The 20900-nt window shown below is 36.2% G+C and overlaps 1 protein-coding gene and 1 pseudogene across 2 annotated transcripts in view; both read right to left on the bottom strand.

Annotated features, from left to right (window-relative positions):
• Positions 1 to 20900, bottom strand: part of FAM13A (family with sequence similarity 13 member A) — a 362178-nt gene that overhangs the window by 309735 nt on the left and 31543 nt on the right. The gene's annotated exons all lie outside the window — the stretch shown is intronic.
• LOC115511678 lies at positions 9184 to 19520 on the bottom strand (annotated as a pseudogene).

Below are 20900 nucleotides of genomic sequence, written 5' to 3'. Positions count from 1 at the left end.
TAGAATGTTAATTTTTCAATTTAAGTATACAATATATGAAATGTTCATTTACTATCCTTTCAACTTTTATGAATACTTTTTTTAAAATAAAAAGTGGGAAAAATAGGGACATCTCAAAGAGACTGCCTACTAACAAGGAGAAACACCATTTTGACAGCACAATTAGGAGAGAAAGGAACATATCTCTTCAAATTCCAATTAAAAAATTAACAACATTGTGAGATTATACTTATATAGAGACATAGACAATCATATAAATTTGGATAGGGTTGGATCACTGAGAAAGCACTCCATCTGAAATTAGGGTACCTAGGTTTGAAAACTTGTTTTGCCACTGACTTATGTTTCTCAACAGGAATGCCAGCCTCTGGTCAAATGTGCAGCTTTGGAGAGGGGCAAAGGCAACAATAAGAAGGATGACCCATGGTCTCTGTCCAGCCATAACAGCAGAGTCAACTTAGGGGTCACTGGGAGGACAGTACTGCAGCCAAATCATCACATTCAGCCTATTGACTATATAAAATTTTTCATCTACACCAACACTGGGTCTTCATGTTTTAAAATTTTTCCACCTAAACCAAGATTGGGTCCTCATCTATTAAATGCAGTAACACCTCCTAAAGTGTTAGGAGAGTTTAATAAGGTAACAAATGTTAAAGTACCTATCACACAACCAGAAAAGAGTCAATGATGAAAAATGTTAAGAATTTCTTTGGGTAGGGGCGCCTGGATGGCTCAGTTGGTTAAGCGTCTGACTTTAGCTCAGGTCATGATCTCATACCCTGTGAGTTCGAGCCCCGCATCGGGCTCTGTGCTGACAACTCAGAGCCTGGAGCCTACTTCAGATTCTATGTCTCCCTCTCTCTCTGCCCCTCCCCTGGCTCGTGCTCTGTCTCTGTCTCAAAAATAAATAAAAACATTAAAAAAAATTTCGTTGGGTAACCAATTCTTTGAGAAGACATTACGGCAGAGTTTGTAGTTGCTTACTAATAGGTAATTTTTCTCCTCTTCCCCATTCATAGAACTCTAATTTTGTTTGATAGGGTGGGGAACAACGCACCCAGTTAAAATATACCACCTTGCAGCATTATTCTTATAGATATGGATAGTCATATATGTAAGTTTAACCAATGAGATATAAAAGGAAGTTGTTAGGACCACCAGAAAAAACTTCTTAAAAGGAAGGACAGCTCATGCTGATCCCTATATCCCTTGTTCTCTGCTTAGATGACAGATATAGTGCCTGGTATCCATCTTGTGACTATGTAGCCACCCAGAAAGTAGAAGCTAAACTCTAAGGATGGTAAAATAGAAAAAAAGAGAGACTTGCATTCTGATGACATTATGGAGTCCACTCAGAATACCTATCTATGAATTTATTTATTTATTTTCATGATACGGGGAGGGGGGAATCCCATCTCAAATAATGCTATCAGAATTTCAACATTTATTCAATGTATTGTTAAGTCAAGGAAATAAGCAACATTCTGTAAATCAATTTTTTCAAATCTAGGTCATTAATTTTAAAAGTCAAAGCACTTTTGGGGTATCTTATTACACAACATGTTGTAACATCTAGCAGTATCTACATTCTCTGTAGATCTAAACAAGGATTCTTAAGCTAGAATCCATGGATAATGAATCCAACAAAGTACATGAAACATTCTATTTTTAGAAAGCATAAAGATAGCACAAATGAATAGAAAGATAATCCGTGCTTATGGATTGGAAGAATATTGTTAAAATGTCCATACTACCTAAAGCAATCTACAGATTCAACACAATCTCTATCGAAATTCCAATAGCATTTTCCACAGAAATAGAATAATTCTAAAATTTGTATGCAACCACAGAAGACCCAAATAGCCAAAGCAATCTTGAGGAAGAACAGAACTGGGGGCAGCACACTTCTTAATTTCAAACTGCATTATAAAGTTATAGTAATCAAAATAATGTGGTATGGGCAGTAAAAACATATAGATCTAACAGAATACAGACTCCAGAAATAAATCCACACATATTTGGTGAATTAATTTACAACAAAGGAGTCAAAAATGTACAATGGAAAAAGGACAGTCTCTTCAATAAGTGATATTGGAAAAACTGGACAGCCACATACAAAAGAATAAAACTATACTACTATTTTATATAATACACAAAAATTAACTCAAAATGGAGCAAAGACTTGAACATAACACCTGAAACCATAAAACTCCTAGAAGAAAACACAGGCAGTAAGTTCCTTGAAATCACTCTTAGCTTTAATTTCTTTGGATTTGAAAAGCAAAAATAAGTGGGACTACATCAAATTAAAAAGTTTCTACACAGCAAAGAAAACCATTAACAAAATAAAAAGACAACCTAATGAGAGAAAATATTTGCAAATCATATCTGAAAATAGGTTAATATGTATAAAGAATTCACACAACTGAAGAGCAAAACAAAAAATCTGATTAAAAAAATGGGCAGAAGATCTGAATCGACATTTTTCCAAAGATGACAAATGGATGGCCAACAGGTACATGAAAAGATGCTCAACCTCACTAATCAGAGAAATACAAATCAAAACCACATTGAGATATCACATCACATCTGTTAGAATGGCTATTTTAAGAGATATGTTAGAATGGCTATAAAATGAGATAACAAGTGCTAGCAAAAGTGTGGTGAAGAAGTAACCCTTGTTTGCTCCTAGTAGGAATTTAAATAGGTGCAGCCACTATGGAAAACAGTATGGAAGTTCCTCAAAAAATTTAAAAAAGAACTACCATGTGAACCTGCAATTCTACTTCTGGGTATTTATCTGAAGAAGACAAAAACACTAATTCAATAAGATATGTGCACCTCCATGTTCATTGAAGCATTATTTGCAATAGCCAAGTCATGGAAACAATCTAAGTGTCCATCAAAGAATGAACGGATAAAAAAGGTGGTACACACACACATGGAATATTATTTAGCCTTAGGGATGAACGAGATCTTTCCATCTTTGACAATACTTATGGACCTTGAGAACATTACAGTAAATAAAATAAGCCAGACAGAGAAAGACAAATACCGCATGATCTCACTTTTATATGGAACCTTAACCAACAACTCATGAGCTCATAAATACAGAGAACAGATTGGCGGTTGCTAGATGTGAAGGGAGATCAAACGGTACAAATCCAGCTATAAAAATAATTAAGTCATGGGGATGTGAAGTACACCACGGTGGCTGCAATTAATAATGCTATACTGCACATTTGAAAGTTGCTAAGAGAGTTTATCTTAGAAGTTCTCACCACAAAAGAAAAATTTTATAACTATGTATGATGACAGATGCAAACTAGACTTAGTGTAGCAGTCACCTGGAAAGTTACGTAAATATTGAATCATTCCATTGTATACCTGAAACTAAAGTGTCCTATATCAACTATACCTCACTTAAAAAAGAAAATCTTCATGTCAAAGGAGGTCTCTCATGGGAGAAATTAAGACTCAAAAATATTTAACATTTATAGAAAGGTAAGGCTTAATCCAGAAAAGTTTTTTTTAACTGATTATGAAAATAAACCTACTTAAAAGTATCTTGTATCATCTTGTGTCTCACAAATAAGTTCAACTAAAGCCTACAACTTAGGCAAAAAAGATTAAAAAGATAAGTCCTTATATTATCTAAGGATTATATTATACTATATTACATTACCGAAATGTTCAAAAAAGGATTTAAAAAAACCCAATAAAAATCTTGTGAATTTTATCACTTCTGAAACCACACAGACTAAGAAAAGGATGAAGAAAAGTAACAGAAGACAGAAAACCTGTAAACTTCAATTTGTATGTAAGTGCTGCTGAAGGGGAAGGTGGGGCAGGAAGTTTACTGCAGACATCACACCAGTACTGTGAGGAGGCTGGAGAGGTCCAGTGGGGATGCAGCAGTGAAAGGTCTTTAAAATCTCTTACAGTTTTTGTTTTAAACATATAGTACACTTTAAGAGGGAGATGAATGGAACTCAATTGCTTAAAGAAAGAGGAAAGAAGGTGCAGAAAGTGCTACGGTAGCTACAAGGACATCAAAGGGGCAGATATCAAGAAGCACAGAAAAATACACTATCTATAGTGAATGCATTCCCTTGGAGAGCAAGTTTATGAAGAAAAGACAGCAGAGCCTTCCTAATGCAGGTTGGTTTATGAGAGGCAAAGGAGAGATGGGCAAACAGAAGCCATGTTTAAGAAAACAGTCATTTTGGCAGCAATAGAAAGAGTCCCAGGGCTGTGTAACTTGAAAAGCTGCCTTAGCCCTGATCACTACACCCCACAGGAGCCTCTTGCTACTGATATCACAAAAATCCATCTCATTGAAATATGAGTAAGAAAAAAGGAACATTACCAGCAACTATACAGAGACAGTACTTGAAAAAAAGTATAAAAAAGCATGACTTTCCTAAAATAACTCATCAGAAAAACCTTGCCAAGAAGCAGATGGAAATTGTAACCTAACAAACAGAACAAAATAGAATAAGGAAATGACACTAAAAGACAAGCAATAATAACATATAAATTTGATTTTATCAAAATTAACGACTTAAAAAGACAACCCACAGAATAGGAAGAAATACTTGCAAATCTTGTATGTGATAAGGAATTAATATCCAGACTATGTGAATTATTTCTAGCACTCAGCAGTCAAAAAACCAAACAATCCATTTCATAAATTGGGAAAAAAGCTGAATAGATATTTCTTAAAGACAATATACAGACGGTCAATAAGCACATGAAAAGATATTCAATATAATTAGGAAAATGTCAATCAAAACCACACTGATCACAAGCAGTAACCTCTGGCCATAGCAACTTCTTTCAAATAGGACTACTGAGATGAGGGAAACAAAAGCAAAAATAAACTATTAGGACTTCATCAAAATAAAAAGCTTCTGCTCCCAACAAACAAGAGTCCAGGGCTGGAAGGCTTCCCAGGGGAATTGTACCAAACATTTAAAGAATTAATACCTATTCTTTTGAAGCTGTTCTTTTGAAATGGAAGGAAAACTTCCAAACTCATTCTGTGAGGCCAGCATTACCTTGATTCCAAAACCAAAACCCAATTAAAAAGGAGAATTACAGATCAGTTTCCCTGATGAACATGGATAAAAAAATTCTCAGTAAGATATTAGCAAATCGAATCCAACATACATTAAAAGAATTATTCATCACGATCAAATGGGATTTATCCCTGGGCTGCAGGGCTGGTTCAATATCCACAAATCAATGTGATACATCACATTATTAAAAGAAAAAATAAAAACATGATCCTCTCAATAAGTGCAGAAAAAGCATTTGACAAAATACAACATCTTGTCTTGATAAAAACCCTTAAGAAAGTAGGGATAGAAGGGACAAACCTCAATATCATAAAGGCCATGTATCAAAGACCCACAGCTAATATTATCCTCAATGGGGAAAAACTGAGCACTTTCCCCCAAAAGTCAGGAACACGACAGGGATGTCCACTCTCACCACTGTTCAACATAGTATTGGAAGCCTTAACCTCAGCAATCAAACAAGAAGAAATAAAAGGCATCAACAAGGAAGAAGTCAAACTTTCATTCTTCACAGACAACATGATACTTCATGTGGAAAACTCACCAGCTAGAACTGATACATGAATTCAGCAAAGTTGCAGGATACAAAATCAACTTACAGAAATCTGTGGCATTTCTATACAATAATGAAGCAACAGAAAGAGAAATTAAGTAATCAATCCCATTTACAATTGCACCAAAAACCCTAAATACCTAGGAATAAGTCATAGAAAGTTTAGAAAAGAAATTGAAGAAGACACAAAGAAATGGAAAAACATTCCATGCTCATGGATTGGAAGAACAAGTATTGTTAAAATGTCGGTATTAACCCAAAGCACTCTACAGATTCAATACAATCCCTCCAAGTAACACCAGCATTCTTCACAGAGCCACAACAAATAATTCTAAAAGTTGTATGGAACCAGAAAAGACCCTGAATAGCCAAAGGAATGTTGAAAAAGAAAACCAAAGCTGGAGGCATCACAATTCTGGACGTCAAGCTATAGTACAAAGCTGTAATTATCAAGACAATATGGTACTGGCACAGAAACAGACATGTAGATCATTGGAACAGAATAGAGGAACCAGATATGGAACCACAAATGTATGGCCAACTAATCTTCGACAAAGCAGGAGAGAATAGCCAATGGAAAAAAGTCTTCTCAGCAAATGGTGCTGAGAGAACTGGAAAACAACATGCAGAAGAACGAACCTGGCCCACTTTCTTACACCACACACAAAAATAAAGTCAAAATGGATGAAAGACCTAAATGTAAGACAGGAAACCATCAAAATCCTAGAGGAGAAAACAGGCAACAACCACTTTGACCTTGGCTGTAGCAACTTATTACCTGACATGGGACCTCATCAAGATAAAAACCTTCTGCAAAGTGAAGGAAACAATGAGCAAAAGTAAAAGGCAACTGAAGGGGAGAAGATATTTGCAAATAACATATTGGATAAAGGGTTAGCATCCAAAATCTACAAAGAACTTATCAAACTCAACACCCAAAAAATACACAATCCAGTGAAGAAATGGGAAAAGACATGAACACTTTTCCAAAGAAGACATTCAGATGGCTAATAAACACATGAAAAGATGCTCAACATCACTCATTACCAGGGAAATACATATCAAAACCACAATGATGTAACACCTCACACTATTCAGAATGTAAACAGTAAAATTAACAACTCAGGAGACAACAGATGTTGGCAAGGATGTGGAGAAAGGGCAACCCTTATGTTCTGCTGGTGGGAATGCAATCTGGTGCAGCCACTCTGGAGATCAGTATGGAGGTTCCTCAAAAAATTAAAAAATAGATCTACCCTATGTCCCAGCAATTGCACCACTAGGTATTTATCTAAAGGATGCAGAAATGCTGATTTAAAGGGGCACATGCACCTCTGTGTTTATAGCAGCACTCTTGGCAACAGCCAAAGTATGGAAAGAGCCCAATGTCCATCTACAGATGAATGGCTAACGATGTGGTATGTATAAACAATGGAATATTGCTCAGTGATCAAAAAATGAAATCTTGCCATTTTCAACAACATGGATAGAGCTAGAGAGTATAATGCTAATAAGTCAGAAAGACAAATACCATATGATTACACTTGTATGTCAAATTTAAGAAACAAAATAAATGAGCAAAGGGAAAAAAAGAGGGAGAAAAACCAAGAAACAGACTCTTAACTATAGAGAACAAACTGATGGTTACCAGAGGGGAGGTGTGGAGGGGTGTTAACTAGGTGATGGGGATTAAGGAGTGCACTTGTGAGGAGCACCAAGTAGTATATGGAAGTGATGAATTACTATATTGTACACCTGAAACTAATATTACACCGTATGTTAACTGGAATTTAAATAAAAACTTTAAAAAGAAAGATGCAATGTTAAAAAAAAAATAAAAACATCCTTCAAAAAATATATTAGGATCATTCAGCAATTTAACAAAAATAAAACAAACCCACAGTGAGATGTTGCTTCACATCCATTAAGATGGCTATTATTAAAAAACAAAAAACAAAAACAAAAACAAAAAAAAACCCAAAGGGGTGCCTGAGTGGCTCAATCGGTTGAGTGTTGTATTCTTGATTTAGGCTCAGGTTATGAGCCTAGGATTGTGGGATCTCGCTCTTAAATAAAAATCAAACAAAACAAAAAAACAAAAAAAACTCAGAACAAGTGCTGACTAGGATGTAGAAAAATTGGAACCTTTTTTCATCACTGGTGGCAATGTAAAAATTGTATAGGACTATGAAAAACAGTGGGTTCCTCAAAAAAGTTAAATATAAAACTTCCATGTGATTCAGCAATTTCACTTCTGGGACTATTCCTTAAAGGCAACGACTCAGATACATGTACCCTTATGTTCACAGCAGCATCACTAATAATAGCCAAAAAGTAAAAATAATACAAATGTCCATCAACAGATGAATAAACAAAATGTGGGATGTATACACACAATGGAATATTACTCAGCTTTATAAAGGAATGAAATTCTGACACATGCTATAACACTGATGAAGTCTGAAGACATTATCAAAGTTAAATAAAACAGACACAAAAGGACAAAAAGTATGTTTTTACTTATGAGATACCTAGAATAGGCAGATTCACAGAAATAGGAAGTAGAAGAATGGTTACCAGGGGCTGAGGGGGGAGGGAATGGGCGATTATTTAATGGGTAACAAGTTTATGTTGGAGATTATGCAAAGTTCTGAAAGTGGATATGTTGTTAAGGAGAGTTAAGGATTGTTACACAACATTATGAATGTACTACTGCCACTGAACTGACATCAAAAAATGGTTAAAATGGTAAATTTTATGTTATGGACATTTTACCACAATTAAAATAAAAGTTAATGAATTTATTACAATAATGAAAAGATACCACAAAGCAGAAATGCAAAAATGTAGGGAAGAGATAATCAGTCCAAGGAGAAATGTGATATGGAAACTGGCAGAATCATAAAGGGAAGAAAAAATATTTCAGAAATGAAGACTAAATTATAAAGAGCACAACAAAGGGGAACAGAAACCATTAATGGCCCAGTAAGGGATATAGAGGACATAAATGAGAAAAGTAGATATAATGAAACATTAAGAAATGAATGACAAGGATTTAAAAGATAACTACAGAAAATCAGTTTAATGAGCTCCAATATATGTGTTATTAGAGTCTTCAAAGAAGAAAACCAAATAATGGAGAATATTTAAAGAAATAATTTGGAGGGGTGCCTGGGTGGCTCAGTTGGTTAAGTGCCCAACTTTGGTTCAGGTCATGCTCTCACAGTTCAGGAGTTTGAACCCCACATAGGGCAGAGCCTGCTTCGGATTCTGTCTCCCTCCCTCTCTCCCTGTCTGTCTCTCTCTCTGCCCCTTGCCTACTAGTGCTCTTTCTCTCTCAAAATTAAATAAACATTAAAAAAAGTAGTAATTGATAAAAACTTTGTTTCAATTGAAGCCTTGAATCCACAAATTGAAAAGGCACACCTTAGACCCAGAACAGTCCACATGAAGATGTATTCTAGGGAAATTACTAGACTAACAATAAAGAGTCCTTTGGGCAGCCAAGTAAAAATGTCATAATAAGGAAAGAAAATAAGAGTGGCCTCAAACTAACAGACTGCCGTATTTAACATCAGAAGACAGTGGAATAAGACCTAAAAAATATTTAAGGAAAGACCACATGCGCCAAATTTAATAACCAGCTGTCCTTCAACTACAAAAGCTATAGTTTGAATATACAAAGGCTAAGAAAATATTATACACTTGAACCTTACTTGAGAAAACTATCCAAGGACAAATTTTAACCAATTAATAAAGGACTGGGAAGACTTTGATGAAGTGACAAGCAAATAAATTTTTAAAAAGAAAAAAATTTTAAATTTAAAAATTAATAATTTAAAAAATATAACCATGTTATATGAGGAAGGAATGAAGAACCTGGTATAATTACCCTCAAATGGGAAAATTTGAGGTCAGAACATTTCTAGATTTTAAAAGAGCTGCCATGTAGTGCAGAGGACAAAACTAGAAAGTGATAACTTAAACCAGTTATCTGGAGACAGGTTTTAAGACTAAAAGAAGAAATGATAGTCCCTTCTAAAGACAGAACAGATTTTCTCAGGAGGTGGTGAAGATCCTAACAATCAAAGATAGGCAAAAACAATGTGATGCTATTTGTCATCCATTTTACTAATGCAAATTTCTTTGAAAAGAGAAAATATTGGTAAGAAGCAGTGGATAATAAACTGGTTAAAATATCTGGAGGGCAATTTGGCAATGTTGAAGAAAAACTGGGACCTCCTTCCAGCCTGTCCTCCCTCTAGCCTGGTCTCCAAACACAGCGGAGTGGCAAGTAACAGTGAGCAAGACTCCTATCTTAGACAAATGGGACCTCTAGATATTCACAGTATATTGTTACTTGGGAGAAAAAAGAATTCTATGAAACTAATGTCAAGTCTAATCTGTTTTTATAACTATAGGTTCATAGAAAAATGAACCTATAGGACATAAGCACACATAGTACGTGTTTATTTCTGTTACAGAATCTTATTTTTTTTTTACTTACTTTTATTTCCTAAATTTTATACACTAGACATGTATCACTGTTATACCAGGAAAAATGAAGGTTATCATAAAAAGTTAAATTCTCTATATAAAATGAAGACCCACTGCTGACTTCCAGTGATAAAACACAGGGATCTATCTGCAAATAATCTCCCAAACAAAACAATACAAAGGTAAACAAAATTGCCAGAACAGTCATTTTAGGGATCTAGAAACTGACCAAAGGCAAACAAACAAATTGAGAGACACTTATTTGTGAAAAACTGATGAAATTTAGTAAAGAATAATGGGAGTTTGTGGCACTCTTGCCTGGGCCTACACCCTACTCCTCCTACCCCTCTGGTGGGGTTACCACAACAGTAATGAAACCATCAGCTTTGGTGCTGGCTGAATTGATCTGAAGGACAGGACAAAACCCTTCACTCCCAGTAATATATCTGATAAAGGACTTGTACTGATAATATACAAAAACTCTCTTACAACTCAAGAAGAACAACCCAATAAAGAATGGGCAAAAGACATGGATATTTAACCAAAGAAGACATACAAATGGGTAATATGTATATGAAAAATGTCTAGCATTATTAGTCATTAAGAAACAGCATCACAAATTCACTAGAATGACTAGGAAAATAAAAAGATAACAATACCATATGCTGGCAAGGATGTGGAGAAACTAGGATTCTCATATAGACAATGAGAATGTAAAATGGTGCAATCATTTTGGAAAAATTTTGGCAATTTCTTAAAACATTAAACATAAATTTAGAATATGATCCAGCAATTCCACTCCTAGGTCCCTATCTGAGAGAAATAAAATACATTGTCACACAAAGACTTGTGTACAAATGTTCATAGCAGCATTATTCATAATAGTTGGAAATAACCCAAATGTCTATGAACCAATGAATAAGTGAACAAAATGTGATATGCAATAGAGTATTATTTGGCCCCTAAAAAGGAATAAAATACTGATGCTTGCTACAACATGGATGAGCCTCAAGAATATTATGCTAAGTGGAGTGTCTGGGTGGCTCAGTCAGTTGAGTGTCCAACTTTGGCTCAGGTCATGATCTTGTGGTTCATGAATTCCAGCCCTGCACTGGGCTTGCTGCTGTCAGTACAGAGCCTGCTTCAGATCCTCTGTCCACCTCTATCACTCCCCAGCTTGCGCTCTCTCAAAAATAACATTAGAAAAAAAAGAATATTATGTTAAGTGAAATAAGCCAGTCACAGAACATATATTGTATGATTCCATTGATATGAAATGTCCAGTAAAGGTAAATGTACAGAAATATTTAGTTAACATTCAGAAAATAGTAAATTAGTAGTTGTCTGAGGTTTGGGTGGGGGCAGAGGGGCAGAGGAAGGGAGGACAGATTGTGGGAATGGAACTAATTGTAAATGGGCACAAGGGATCTTACTGAGGTGACAGAATGTTTCAGAACTAGGTTGTGGTGCTACTCACACAATTGGTAAATTTGCTGAAAATTATTATATTGTATATTGTCTTTTTTTATTAAAAATTTTTTTAATGTTTATTTTTGAGAGAGAGACAGAGCGTGAAAAGGGGAGGAGCAGAGAGATAGGGAGACACAGAATCAGAAGCAGGCTCCAGATTGCCAGCCACCAGCCCAGAGCCTGACGCAGGGCTTGAACTCAAACTGCAAGATCATGACCTGAGCCGAAGTCAGATGCTTAACCAATTGAACCACCCAGGCATCCTTGTATATTTTCAATAAGTATACTTTATGGTATGTAAATCACACTTCAAAAATGCTGTTAAAAACATAGAAAAGAAAGTGCTTAATAACTTTTTGCCAAAATAAGTCTGTGTATCAGTAGAAAGGATATACTGACGTCAAAATGCTTTTCCACATTCTTCATTTTATTTTTTTAATAATTTTATTTTTATTTATTTTTAAAAGTTTATTTTTTTAATATGAAATTTATTGTCAAATTGGTTTCCATACAACACCCAGTGCTCATCCCAACAAGTGCCCTCTTCAATGCCCATCACCCACTTTCCCCTCCCTCCCACCCCCCACCAACCCTCAGTTTATTCTCAGTTTTTAAGAGTCTCTTATGATTTGCCTCCTTCCCTTTTTTTTCCCCCCTTACCCTCCCCCATGGTCTTCTGTAAAGTTTCTCAGGATCCACATAAGAGTGAAAACATATGGTATCTGTCTTTCTCTGTATGACTTATTTCACTTAGCATAACACTCTCCAGTTCCATCCACGTTGCTACAAAAGGCCATATTTCATTCTTTCTCATTGCCAAGTAGGATAAATTTCTTTATCCATTTGTCAGTTGATGGACATTTAGGCTCTTTCCATAATTTGGCTATTGTTGAAAGTGCTGCTATAAACATTGGGGTTCAAGTGTCCCTATGCATCAGCACTCCTGTATCCCTTGGATAAATTCCTAACAGTGCTATTGCTGGGTCATAGGGTAGATCTATTTTTAATTTTTTGAGGAACTTCCAAACTGTTTTCCAGAGCGGCTGCACCAGTTTGCATCCCCATCAACAGTGCAAGAGTGTTCCCATTTCTCCACATCCTCACCAGTATCTATAGTCTCCTGATTTGTTCATTTCAGCCACTCTGACTGGCGTGAGGTGATAGCTCAGTGTGGTTTTGATTTGTATTTCCCTGATGAAGAGTGACGTTGAGCATCTTTTCATGTGCATGTTGGCCATCTGGATGTCTTCTTTAGAGAAGTGTCTATTCATGTCTTCTGCCCATTTCTTCACTGGATTATTTGTTTTTCAGGTGTGGAGTTTGTGAGCTCTTTATAGATTTTGGATACTAGCCCTTTGTGTGTCCAATATGCCATTTGCGAATATCTTTTCCCATTCCGTTGGTTGCCTTTTAGTTTTGTTGATTGTTTCCTTTGCAGTGCAGAAGTTTTTTATCTTCATGAGGTCCCAATAGTTCATTTTTGCTTTTAATTCCCTTGCCTTTAGAGATGTGTCAAGTAAAAAATTGCTGCGGCTAAGGTCAGAGAGGTTTTTTCCTGATTTCTCCTTTAGGGTTTTTATGGTTTCCTGTCTCACATTCAGGTCCTTTATCCATTTTGAGTTTATTTTTGTGAATGGTGTAAGAAAGTGGTCTAGTTTCATTCTTCTGTATGTTGCTTTCCAATTCTCCCTGCACCATTTGTTAAAGAGACAGTCTTTTTTCCATTGGATATTCTTTCCTGCTTTGTCAAAGATTAGTTGGCCATACTTTTGTGGGTCCAATCTGGAGTCTCTATTCTATTTCATTGGTCTATGTGTCTGCTTTTGTGCCAATACCATGCTGTCTTGATGATTACAGCTTTGTAATAGAGGCTAAAGTCTGGGATTGTGATGCCTCCCGCTTTGGTCTTCTTCAATATTACTTTGGCTATTCGGGGTCTTTTGTGGTTCCATACAAATTTTGCCTGGAACACCCTTCTCCTCAGATTTGGCTTCTAAGGCTGCTGCGGCCTTATCCATCTGGAGTTTGTAATTCTTGGCCTGGTGAAGAATGGTGTTCCAGTGCATGGTCTTTGCATATGGGTTCACCTTCAACACGATTCTCAGGTTTTTCAGTGGATTCTTCTTGAAGACTCTGCGATGCATCTTCTTGCGTGGTGCTCGGAGGGTTCTCTGGATCTCAGGGCTCTTCAAGATTCTGCTAAGGTCTGTATTAAGCATCTTACGCATGGGAAGGTTGTAGTTACTCTTGAGGAAGGCAGCCTTATGCCATGTGCCATAGAAACCATCCAACTTGCAGAAAGAACTTTCAGTCCAGATGCAGAAACGTCCCACATGCCCCCCAGGATTAAGTTTCAAATGTTCAGTTTGCTTACATTAAGCAAAGTAATTCTGGGGATGTTTCTGAAGGCCTTGATGATACCATTGTCCTCATTATAGATGATGCAGGGTCCCCTACGCTGGATACAACAACGGTTTCTCATTTTGCCCTTGCCAGCTTTCATTCACTGAGAGGCATAGACCTTTTTGATATCATTCCAGGCTTTAAGTTTCTTAAGAAGCAAAATGGCTCCTTGGTCTTCTTGTAGCCTTCAACTTTATCTTCAACCACCAAAGGAAGTTCTAGAACCTTCTCAATACGATGACCTTTAGACATGACCAGTGCTGGTAAGGCTGAGGCAGCCAGGGCAGAGCAGATGGCATATTGCTTCTGTGTTGTCTTCACTCTGTGGTACCAATGGCTCCAGATTTTGGTTGGTGCGAACATGCGGCCCCCCTGACACATATTTCCAAAAGCACCCTGGCCAGAATGGTGAGTCCCACCACCTCGAACTCTAGGAATTCGAGCCATGGCTCTGCCAGTACCCCAAGACTCAGCACTGGTTTGATGACCTGCTATTCACTGACAGCATATGGCTGTTGTTTTTGCACAAGCTGGTGTGAACAAAGTTCATGATATCTGGCTGAATGGGAGCCTTGAATACAGCAGGCAGAGTAACATTTTTGCCAGATGACTCCCCCTTTTTGGAGTACACGGATATCAATGGATGAGCACACGCCATTGCGGAGAGAGAAGAGGGCCACACTCCTCGACATTTTTCATTTTAATAGCACACATTATCGCTCTTCAGTAATTCTAGACAAAATAGGTAAATTCTGCAACGGGTCACTTTTAAGTAATTACTGCTTCTATACCAATATATAAAAAAATCTGAAAGCACAGAATCATTGTGGTGCTTAGAATCCCTTGGTTATCTGGGGACACTTGTCTGGCTCAGTCTGTGAAGCATGCAACTCTTGATCACAGGGTGGTGAGTTCAAGCCCTGCATGCATGGAGCTTACTTAAAAAAATAAATATATTAAAAATAGAAAAGAATTCCTTGGTTATTTGGAGAAAGAGGGGACAGTTCTTAACGTCACTAATATTAAACCTTTTGTTCATCACTGTTGTCAGTCTTAGCATAGCCAAGGAGGATTTAAACAGAAGAGAAGGGTCTTGCAGGAGATCGCTGTGAGTCTAATTTGAAAAATGCTCTTGCAAAGGCTACTCCTGCCATTGTTTCTCAACAAGTTTAGTGAAATGTAAAGCCAGAAACAGAAGGATGCTTTTTAAGAAGTTACAAAGACTCAACTAAAGTTAAAGAAGTAATATGATAAGAACTATAGTGTTAAAAACATTTCATTTTTGGAAAAATTAAGACCAAAACATATAGCTTCAGAAAATCCAAATGGGCTTAAAACCAATGCTGCATATTAGTATTTGCAGGCCTACCTGAATTATTTACAGTGTAAAGCACAGAAATAAAGATTTGTGTATAAGATCATTTATTTACATTTTAACTAAAACTAGTTTCTTAAATATTAAAGGAATCTCTTGAAATTAAGACTAAAAGTAAATTACTATCATTGATAAGACAATTTTACATCAAAATTCTCCTTGAACTGTTTTTCTTTAGCTTTTCCACTGCTATTCTACATTTTTTCTAGAATGAGCCATTCAACTGAGTTCTATTGTAGAATTTCAATTTATATCTTTTTTCATAGTAAAAATTTAGCAATCTTGTAATAATATCCTCTGTTTCATTTATACACACACACACACACACACACACACACACACACACACACACTTAACAGCTTATTAAGACTTCATTTACCAGTTAAAATAAGGGACCTAGCCTTATTATCAAGATCATGGAATTCTGCCTTCAGCTTTAGACAATCATCCAGTCCTCCACATAGAGGAAGCCCTAACTGAAAGAAGGATAAGGGTTAAAAGACCTATGTGTGCTAAATTTCCAAAAGTCTTACAAACTGGCTGAGAGCTACCAATTCTGGGAAGTACACACTGATTCAGAGAATCCTAGGACACTGCAAAGATACCTCACCTATAACTCTAATTCCATGACTTTCCTATGACAAGTCAACCCATGACTACTCATCCTCTTCTTTCTTACTTGTGGTGATGGAGCACTGATCACCTCATGAGACAACCAGCTCAATTTTTAGATACTGCAATCTTTAGACACTTCCTTCTACTTGGTCAAACTGTTTCATTACATTCTACCCAGCTCTAGTCTGCCCTATGATGTGCAGGGAAAGTCTATATCCTTCTATATATTAAACAATTTCAAGTAATTTATATATTTCAAAATGTATCTGTAAAAAAACTATAGACATTCAAATATTCAGTGCCTTCATGATTATAAACTAATCATTATTTAGTCTAGACAGCTACCATTCCATTTTTTGAGTAGTCTTTATTCTTATTATTTTTTTTAATGTTTATTTATTTTTCAGAGAGACAGACAGACACAGAGCACGGGCAGGGGAGCGGGAGCGAGAGCGAGACAGAGAGAACGAACCCAAAGCAGGCTCCAGGCTCTGAGCTGTCAGCACAGAGCCTGATGCAGGCTCGAACCCCACTGACCATGAGAGCACAACCTGAGCTGAAGTTGGGATGCTTAACTGACTGAGCCATCAGGTGCCCTGAGTCGTCTTCATTCATAATAATTTAAATATATGCAATCAAAACTCAAACATGAGAGTTTAAACTAAAAGTCTCCCTATCCCAGTTACTATGTTTCCTTGCAAAAGTTTTCTATGCCTAATTATGGATATGCATATTATTTTTAAAAAGGAAAATATAACTATACACTATTGTGTATTTATGCACCTAGTTTTTGTTACTTGATCAATTTGGAGGTCTTTCCATATTGGCACATACAGCTGTTTAATATTATATTATCTAGAGATACTATACTTGATTTAACCCATCTTATTTACTATAATGTTTAGGTTATTTACAGTTCTTACTATTACAAGTATTTCAGCAATGAACATTCTTGCCAATATTTTTACATAATTGTACAAGTTATCTGTAGGATAAATTCCTAGAAGTGAGATTGCTAGATTAATAGGTATACAAATTATACATTTTGACACATACTGCCACAGTGTCCTGCAAAGATGCTCCACTGGTCTACATCTTGATCAAGAGCATGTAATGCTTCTGTTACTTGTGAACGTACCATTCATAAGCTTTGGTCCATTTTTAATTTTTATTTTTTTTTTAATGTTTATTTTTGAGAAAGAGTGTGCGAGTGGGGGAGGGGCAAAGAGAGACAGGGATAGAGGCTCTGAAGCGGACCCTGTGCTAACACAGCACGCTAACGCAGTGAGGCAGTGAGCCGGATGCAGGGCTTGAACTCAAGAGATTATATGACCTGAGCCAAAGTTGGATGCTCAACTGAGCCACCCAGGCGCCCCAACTTTGGTCCATTTTTTAAAGGCCAGTTTACTTTTTCTTACTGACTTGTAGGAACTTTTTCTACATTAAAAAAAAAAAAAGTAAATTTTTTTAAGCCTGTGTATTATAAGTATCTGTCCTAGTTTTGGCATTTTTAAATGTTATTTGGGATTGTGCAGACATTTTAGTTATTTGTCAGAAAAATTCACCAATATTTGTCTTTAGGGTTTCTAGCTTGGTTCTTCTTTAGAAAGACACTCCTTGATCCAAAATTATTGTTTTATGGTTTTACTTTGGTATTTATATCCTTGATCCATCTCTAGTTTAAAGAGCAAAGAAGAAATCCAGCAATTATTTTTATTCAACTGGCTAGCCATTATAATTTCAAATGTTTTATTTCTGTTAATATCTGATGTGGCAGACGCTCCAAATTTAACAATCTTAAAGAAGTAGCTGTAATAATTCAAAGTTGTTGCAGCATCTTTTCCCATAAACCAAGCTCAGAATGACAAATTTTTAAAAAATCTCGAATCTGCCTGCTAGTTACAAAACTTATATTTAGTTATATAACTTATAAAAACTTAATTATGCTAGGATTTGCTACCTCTTTATAAACCATTGGAAATCCACAATTACAGATAATAGCTCAAGTAAGGTTTCTTATAGTTTCTATTTCAGAAACTACTAGACACAAGCTTCTTTATCTTTGGAATTTCAGTTGCGTAAATCACTTTAAGAGTTAGATTGGATTAATCTAATTTATTACCTTAGCCTAGTCTTCTTTACCCAGTTACCCCATTCTTCCACTTTATATGCTTCTTCATGCTCGTTTGCACTTTTCACCAGTCACTAATGCTTACTTACAATCTTCTGCACAGAGACATTAAACCAATATACACGACTAACTGTGCTTCAAATGAAACTGAAATTAGTAACCTAGATACTAGGGACTTTACCCATGATCAGATTCTAGACACTAATTTTGACCATATTTTTGTTTGATTTTTGAATTCTGTATGGCAGAGATGAAAATTCTTCTTGCAATACAATTCAGATTTCCATAGGAAAATTTACATGCTTTTGTTTGCCTGTTACTAATCTTGTCTTCCTCTAATACCTCATCAGTTTATTGTGGAAAAACAAAAGATTAAAGGCTTAATCCTGTTTAAAATTTGGTCCAAATCCAATAATATCAATAGTCCCTTCAGAAGTATAATCCATCTGTAAGGACAGTATTAAGGAAATCACCTTTAAAAAAAAGACAAAGTAGACTGCCACATAACAAAAGTAATTTTTTATGAAGTTTTCAATGTATTTTTACATTACTGTTTTATTTGATTCTCACAACAATCCTGTTTAGGCTGTTGTTACCCCTACTTGATAGGTGCGGAAAGAGAGAGGTTAAGTTTATTGCCCAGGGTCACAGCCAATAGCCAATAAGTGGTTGAGCCAAGATTCAAACCCATGTGTCCTGCCTCAAATCCTGCCTCATTCCAGTTCATGACAAGCCTCCCAAAACCATCGCAAAGCAAGCCACTGCATGATGAAGTTTATCAATTAAGATGTTTTGGCTGCATGTAATTGAAATTCTAGTTCAAACTGGCTAAAATAATAAGGCCATTTATTATCCCATTATACTAATACAAAGGAGTTCAGGGGAAGGAAAGATTCTAAGCTGGTAGATTCAGTGGCTCATGAATGTCACCACTGTTCTGCCATTTGCTGATGTATTAAGATATCCTTAGGCTGTCTTCCCTCTTGATCCATAGATTAGATATCTGTCAGCAGCACCTGGGGTGTGTAATTCCTTGTTTACATTCAGTAGGAGAATTAGAGACAGAACTGCTCTATCCCAATTATGGAGCATACATCTTTCTCTTTGATTTGAGCATTTTAGGTTATGCGCCAGAAATAGTGTTTATAAATATTCCATGAGGTACTTCTCTACATTTCCAAACCACCTTTGCATCACATGGGAACATACGACTAGTTCAAAGAAATGAACTTTAAGAGAAATGAATCACTTCCAGAATGAGGCAGATAAAAACATGTGTACCTTCTCTATTTCCTTTTATCCCTGATATAAACTAAGGGATATATGGTCAAATGCTGAAACAGCAAATATCTCACAGAATGGAGGCAGTCTGGACACTAGAGTCACCAGATGGAAGAGAGATTCAACCTGCATCAGACTGTGAGTAATCCACAAATTTATCTGTTTCCCCAAGCTACTGAGATTCCAGGGATTTCCTGTTGGGACCCTTGGTATTAATTACCCTGATTAAAGCAGATTACACACCTACCTGAAGGAAAGCTATGCCCTGACCAGCCCATATATCATCTGAGATGGAATGGATGTGCAGAAATACTTGCATTGGCTCGATGCAGTTTTGTAGTAAGAGAATTCATGTGTTATTCAGCTGGAGACTCAAATGATTTTTTAAAGTACAAAATATTTACAATTATACTGCTCATTCTCATAAATGGCAAATTGTGCCATTTTCACAAAAAGTACCGTCAAAGATTGAATGCTTTTGCAGGCATGCCTTTAGCTTTATGAGGGTCTTCAAAAGACCCATTTAAACATAAAATACACTGAAGTCAGGCATTAGGTTTTATAGTTTCACCTACCGTTTCTGTGCTAATATTTATTGAACAACTACTATTGCCTAGCCCTGAACAATAGGTAAGAGATACAAATAAGAAAGGACACCTGTGTCCAAACTTTACTGTCTGCTAGTGAGACAAATATGTAATGTCAAGGAAGCTGAACAGATGGTCAAATGTTCTTTAAGTTATCAAGAAAGCATACTTTTTAATAATGTCTAAGGTCAGAGTAAAGTAAATAACATAACCAAGATTTAAGATCATGTTTGCCAGTTTCCAAAATGAGCCTACATTCTAAACTCCAAACAAACAAAACAAAACAAAGGACAGAAAACACAGAAGATGGAAAAAAAATGAAGAAATCCATCATGGCATTTAAGAAATGTAAATGTAGTCTGTTTGGGATGAATTTGGTGCCAAACATCAAACTAGAAACAACAAAGATAAATAACCACGATGGGTTTTGAAACTTGAATTTGCAAAATATTTGTTTGTTGTATTACTTAAGACAATTCAGTTCAGCCAAATAGAGAAGGGAAAAACAATGAGGAGAAGTACAACTAAGTTTCAACAATATGTAAGGAGATAGTGTGGTGGACACAGTTGACATAGATAATTAAGTAGAGATAGAAGAAACAAGTTAAGCACCCAACAGTTATGAGACATCAAATATTCATCTCTTAAATGAGTCACCCATTGATTATACCCTTGCTGGCCCCATGTGTTATCTGCCTGAAATATGCAGACAAAAATCCATAGCCGTTCAGGAGTCTATTTTAGCAAGTTAGAACTATACCTAGGCACACTTGTCTCTGATGATAGAGCAAGCTGTGTTGGCTCAGTTATGTTCCATCTGCTGAGCCCCCTGCACACACTCAACACTGGTCCTCAAAAAACCCACTGTGACCAGGAAAGGTTGATGTGGTAGAGAAGACGAGAA

Source organism: Lynx canadensis, chromosome B1, assembly GCF_007474595.2.
Source record: "Lynx canadensis isolate LIC74 chromosome B1, mLynCan4.pri.v2, whole genome shotgun sequence".
Classification (NCBI taxonomy): Eukaryota; Metazoa; Chordata; class Mammalia; order Carnivora; family Felidae; genus Lynx; species Lynx canadensis.
Note: the sequence above shows the minus strand (reverse complement) of the source record. Positions and strands in the feature narration are given on the sequence as shown.